The sequence below is a fragment of the Mus musculus genome, chromosome 13 (genome assembly GCF_000001635.26).
Source record: "Mus musculus strain C57BL/6J chromosome 13, GRCm38.p6 C57BL/6J".
NCBI classification, from domain to species: domain Eukaryota; kingdom Metazoa; phylum Chordata; class Mammalia; order Rodentia; family Muridae; genus Mus; species Mus musculus.
In genome coordinates, this window is record NC_000079.6 from 43,489,275 (window position 1) to 43,495,893 (window position 6,619).

Consider the following 6,619-nt stretch of genomic DNA (forward strand, 5'->3'; position numbering starts at 1 on the left):
CCTACAGTGGTCTGGGCCCTCCCCAATCAATTTCTAATTAAGAAAATGCCTTATAGCTGGCTCTTATGTGTTGCGGGATAATTGATCACATTGTGAAACCCAGGATTGTGAACTGGGAAAACCATTCTTATGTGTCTGAAACCCTGGCGCATACCTTTAACCGAAGAGCTTTCTGTAAACCAGAGCTAAATAAAGTCAACCATAGGTCAAGAGGTGGAGCTAGCAACCAGTTGAGAGGGAGTGATCATAAGAAAACTCAGGAAAGAGAAAGGAGGGACTTTCAGTGGAAGGGCGTTTAAGGCAGCATGGAGAAGGAGAAGCAGCCTTTCCCTTCTGGGTCATCGGTGGAGTAGGACGGTCAGCTGGCTGCTTTCTCTGCCTCTCTGAGCTCTCAGGCTTTCACCACAGCATCTGGCTCCCAAGTCTTCATTTGGTAAATGGAACACTTGGGATTTTTGTTGTTGTTGTTGTTGTTTTGTTTTGTTTTGTTTTTAAACAACATGTATGGCGGCATCTTTTCCACTGAGGTTCCCTTCTTTCAGATAACTCTGGTTTCTGCAGCAAGGTGACATGGGACTAGCCAGCGAGACTAGCCAGCACATCCTCCCTGTATGGGAATCCTCCTGCCTCTACCTCTCAGGTGCCACCTTTCCTGGCTATACTCTCTTTTTCTTTTTCTTTTTCTTTTTCTCTTTCCCCTGTGTGTATGTATTTGTGTGTTGACATGATTGTGTGTGTGTTTGTGTGAATGTGTGTGTGTGTTTGTGTGAATGTGTGTGTGTGTGTGTGTGTTTATATACATGTGCTTGCATGTTAAAGTCTGAAGGGGAGCATAATCACTATGGAAGCCGGACTGCTCACTGAACATGGAGCTCAGTGAGTTATTCCAACTAACCTAAATAACCAGCTTGCCTAGGCATCCGGTATTTCTGACTCCAGAGTGGAGGGGTTATATGTAGCCACCAGGCCTGCCCAGTTCTTACATGGGTCCTAGGGATCTAAACACTGGTCCTCGAGCATATACCCCATGTGCTTTACCCACTGAGCCACCCCTATGCCACACTTCCCAGATCATATTCTTCAAATACGCAGCTCTTTTTCCCTTTGCGCACACAAGCACACTTTGAAGTGTTCCCCCCAGAAGACACCCATAGCAAGTGCCTAGAACTTGTGAAAAGGGGACCTGGTGGATGTGCTTGTGCGACAGATCTTGAAAAGGAACAATTCTGTGGACTGGAAATCCCATGGCAAGGGTTACTGTGAATGAGGTGGAAGGAAATCTGAGACCAAAAATAGAAGATATACCTTGTCTTAGTCACTTAGTCTATTGCTGTGTCAAAACCCCATGACCGAGACAACTTATAAAAGAAAGCATTTAATCTGGGGCTCGCTCTCAGCTCCAGAGAGTTAGAGTCCGTGAACCGTCATGGTGGAGAGCATAGCAGGAAGGAGGCAGACGCGATCCTGGACCCGTAGCTGGGAGCTTACATCTAATCCACAACCAAGAAGCAGAGAGAGCTGACTGGGAATGGCGTTCACTTTTGAAACCTCAAAACCCAACCCCCCAGTGACATGCTTACTCCGGTGAGGCCACGCCTCCTAATCCTTCCAAAAACAGTTCCACCAACTTCAGAACAAGCATCCCAACATATGACACCATTGGGGCCGGCCTCATTCAAGCCACCACGTACCCAGAGGAAGTCCCAGCAAGGTAGTGCAGACAAGAGATATGACCACAGCCAATAAATGTTTCAGCCATCCAACCCGGAGGAAGCAAAGAACAGATTCTCCCTACGGAGCTGGAGCAAGTATGTCTTTGTGGCTTCTTGACTTTGGATGCCCAGTCTTTTGAATTAGGGTAGTGTAAGTTTTCATTACAGTAAGGCAGGCATAGAAAACCTGAATACAGACAAGCACACCTCGTGCTGTATAGGATGTGTGTGTGTGTGTTTGTGTGTGTGTGTGTGTGTGTGTGTGTGTGTGTGTGTATAAAGCCATGAGAAGATTAAGTATACTATGTGTTGTGGAAGGTAAAGTGAAATAATAACCCTATTTCCCCAGTCAGGATTGTAATGCCTTTAGCCTGGTGGTGGTGGCTCATGTCTTTATCATTCTGGAGGCAGAGGTAGGCAGATCTCTGAGCCCGAGACCAGCCTGCTCTACAGAGTGAGTTCTAAGCCAGGGTTACACAGAGAAGCCAGAAAGATGAAAAGAGTTGTGATTGTCATGGCCTTAATTTACATGCACTTTTCTGTAAGACACAGAGCACCCTGTGCCACCTGATTTATGAAACTTGATAAGGCAAATCAAGTCTCCTTGTGTCATGATGTTCCTCACATTCCCCTCCCCCTTCTTTCTCTCTCCCCTCCTCCACACTTTAGTACAGAGACAGGTTATATAAGTATCTGGGCTAGTGGGAAAGTAATTTTCTGATTGGAATGTGAGCAGGGATGTCCTACTAGCAGAAGCCTAAAGGCCATAAATTATCTTTCAGGACACCATGAGGAGCTTGCTGTGGCTGCTGAAACTCAGGCTTTGAGCCATCATTTGCTGCTTCACACCACATCTACCCGCTTACCCACTCAACCTCATCATGAGAGCATCATGGGCTACCAGGTGTTCCAGAGCAGGTTTCTAGAACGCCAGGGTCTGCCATGGCATTATCTGATAGAAGTGGTTGAGAGAGGCATCCCAAATTCATCCGAAGGGAAAGCAAGCAGGAGAGCAAGGTGTGTGAAGCTGTGTAGCCAGACACAGACATACACTCAGGAAGTCTGCCTTTAGCCTCCCCTTGGGAGCTCATGAGCACAGATACATCACATAATTGCCCCGTCTCCCTGAGTGAGAGCCCAAACTCTTATAACCTCTACTAATTACTCATTAGCTGCAAGCCATATCACTCCCACGGGTGGCACAGTATCCCTACATGTGTGGCTAAGGAGTCATTGGCAACCAGCACTCCCAGAAGCCTTCAGACAGGTCCTGCTCGGGGCACCAAGGGCTCCAAAGTGGTACATGCCTCCTCCTTCCAACATTTCTCAAGATCCTGTGGCTACTTTTTAATTTCATCTCAATGAGTACAGTTGCTCGATAAATATCTGAGAGAGAAGTAAAAGGAGATTTTTAAAAAGAGACACAAATGTTACTGAACATAGTAGGAACTTCCTGAGTCTTACAACTCATATCAGGGAGGTACAGTCAGCAAATATGCTCACAGTCTTTTCATACAGTGACCAGCTTTTAAATGCCAGGTTTAAAAAGGAGCCCAAGCCCATAGCTTTGTGTGATGGCTAATCTTGTTGGTCAACTTGACACACCTGACATGAGAGAATCTCACTTGAAGAATTTGCCAAATGATGTAGGCCCGTGGGCACACCTACGGGGCATTTTATGGATTTCTAGTTGATGTCGGAGGGCCCAGGTCCCTGTGGGCCTTAGGCCTGTTGCTTAGGCTTGTCAGCCTGGACCTTCAAGAAAGGCAAGCATCTGTCTAAGAAATCTCAGCTGACGAGGGAGCCAGGAAGCAGCATTCTTCTGTGGTCTCTGCTTCAGTTCCTGCCTTCGGGTTCCCCCTTGGACCTCCCCCTCAGTGATGAACTGTAAGGAGAAGTACAAGCCCGATATACCCTCTCCTTCCCCGTCTGGCTTTTGGTCATTCTGTTTATTCACAGGGAGCAAACTAGGTCAGCGTGGCTATGCCCACCCTCTATGCCCTGACTCCGTTTGGTTCTGAGGTCTGGACAGATGCCTTGTTCAATTCTGCTGGCCGTATACAGGTTTGTCTGTGCTTCGGTGGCTTGCCTCAGTCCTGTACTGACTCAGTAGGTGCAAGTCACATGTGCTTATTGTTTTCTAAGTATGCTGCACAAGTACGCCTCTTCTCCTTGCTGCAGTGCAGACCCGTGACGGCTTGCTTTGCTGGAGGCTGTGCTCTCCTATTTAATAACTGCTGAAGCTCTAACAATGAGGCGAAGGCTTCCTCTCAAACAAGCATTGCAAATGCAAATACTCCAGACAAGCACTGTAACGAGAGTGAGTGAATTCAGCCAGGTATCAAGTAATAACAAACCGGCGGGCACGAAATCAGAAATCAGAGTGTTTACAATACCCTACAGGACAAACAGAACACCTGTGCAGGGCAGGGCTGACCAATGGGTCACCCGTGGGTGGCCCAAAGGCTCTGAATTCCCCGAGCTGGAAATGCCAGTTAATTACAGAAGGCCTGGATCTATCTTCTGTTTGCCTGGGTCACCCGGGAGCCCAAAGCTGGCGTTGCTTGTCTCTGCCTACCTTGGATAAAACAAAGCATCAGATTCGCCAGGCATGCTGCCCCATCCTGAAGAACCAGAATCGAGGATCCAGGGACACTCCCTGCCCCACCCAGGGAAATCTGACTCATAAGGGCAACTAACACCAAACCCCCTTGTTAAGAGTGGGTTTCTCCCATTCTGTTCCTTAAGCTCTTCCTAGTGATGTGAAGAAAGCTTGTTTGATAAAGCTCGATTCTAGGTCTTTCTAACTCACAGAGGGTTTTGTTCTTTTTCGTCGTGAGCATGATTCTTTTCATGATTTGATTATGAAGCCAAATTACATAAGGTCCCATACCAAGTGTTTGAGCGGATGTGAAGAAATCAGTCCTCTTTACATACGCGGCCGGTGTGGAAACAGTAAGCCAGTTTCTCAAAGGCTTAAAACATAGACTCACATATGACTCAATCTACTCCTGGGTATCTGCCCAAGAGATAACATATGCCCACATATCTTGGATATATTCATAGCAGCATTTTCTCAGTAACCCCAAAAGGAGACAACCACAATGCTGCCTACCCACAGCAGAGTGGATACATTAAATCTTGTACAGCCACACAGTGGGATGACAGACAGACAGCAAGGGACAGAGAGGGATAAAGCTCTGATCAACATCACAACACGGAAGACGTTTGACAACACGATGCTGTTTTCGAAGAGTGCTTGCCACGAGAGAGCACATGATCTTCACATATTTGAAGTCTCCAGGGTAGGCAGCCTCTAGAGATCGAAAGGAGATCTATGGTTGCCAAGAGCTGGAAGAAGGAACAGAAGCAAGTAGACATGGAATTTCTTTTTGCAGTGGTGAAAGTCTGTAAACACATTATGTTGATGGTGGTATTAACCTCTTGAATATACTAAATATAAATCGAATTGCCCATATCAAATGATATAGATTCATCAAATGAATAAATTAACAAGTAAATTATGTGTCAACCAAGAAATCATATGGTATGGGAAATGTAGCTCCATTAGTAGTGTTTGTTTAGCCTGCATAAAGCCCTGAGTTCAATCCCTATTACTGCACAAACTAGGCATAGTGTTTAATGCCAGAGAGCCCAGAACTTGTTAGGTTCCAGGAGTCAACAGCAGCCCCAGCTACATAGCAAGTTCGAAGCCAGCCTTGACACACTCGAAAACCTGACTAACCATAAAAAAGCCGGGCAGTGACGATGCATACCTTTAATCTCAGTGCTCTGGAGGCAGAGGCAGGTAGATCTCTGAGTTCAAGGCTAGCCTGGTCTACACAGTGAGTTCCAGGACAGCCAAGGAAACCCTGTCCTGAAAAACAAAACAAAAATCCCAAACCAAACAAAATAGTAATAATAATAATTAAATAAATAATACAATTTTAAAAAGAGGGGCTGTCAAGATGGCACAGGGGTTAGCACACTGGCTGTTCTCCCAGAGGACCCCAGTTCAATTCCCAGCACCTACATGGTGGCTCACAACTGTCTGTAACTCATTTCAGGGATGCTGATGTCCTGTTCTGGCATCCATGGGCACTGGGAAAGTGAGATATACATGCAAGCCCAACAGGCATACTTATAAAATTAAAAAAAAATTTTTTTTAACTTTTTTTTTTTTTAATGTTCTTACAAAGATTGCAAGACCGGAGGCATGAGTGAAATCCCAAGCTTGCTGAATGCTAATCTGAATAAGAAAGGTCTCCTGGAGTCTTGGTCTGCAGTTGGAGGCTGTGTTTGAGGGGGCTTGGGAGGAAGTATATTCCTTAGGAGTGGGCATTGAGTGTTTAAGGCTTACCCCTAGTTCACTCTCTGCTCCATGCCTGTGGTTCATGAAGTGAGCTCTCAGTTTCCTGGTCCTGCTGCCATGCCTTCTGCTCTGCCATTAGGGACTCTTGACTCTTAAGTTAAAATAAGCTTAGACCGGAGTTGTATACCCAACTAAACTCTTTCTTCCATATGCTGGTGTGGTCATCATGCTTTAGTATAACAGAAAAGTAATTACTATTGGTTCTCAAAACAAAACAACAACAACAACAACAACAACAACAACAACAATGACGTGTGCTTTGGAAGCTCATCATGACCACCAAACTCTCCATGTGGGTCTAACTGGCACTGCTTTCCCCTCTTGGAAAGCAAAGCAAGCAATCACAAGATGTTTGCGCAGTAGATCCGTGTGAAGCTAGGATATCCTACAGTTCGGAACAGAGAATTCTGCCCAGTTCAATTTCCCGAAATTCTAGAGGTTGTCTGGGAAGCTGTGGATTTTCTCTCCTATAGCAAAGAAGCGCTCATGAAGTCTGGCATATGGTATACTCAGAATAAATAGCTCCATCTTCTCA

General features: G+C 45.9%; 1 long non-coding RNA gene across 1 annotated transcript; it reads left to right on the plus strand.

The window, feature by feature from the left end:
• Positions 1 to 229: 229 nt before the first annotated feature.
• On the plus strand, positions 230 to 5,482 carry Gm32878. The gene is made up of 3 exons (XR_382265.2): positions 230 to 433; positions 543 to 640; positions 2,495 to 5,482. It is a non-coding gene; the product is annotated as a predicted gene, 32878 (long non-coding RNA).
• The last annotated feature ends 1,137 nt before the right edge of the window (positions 5,483 to 6,619 follow it).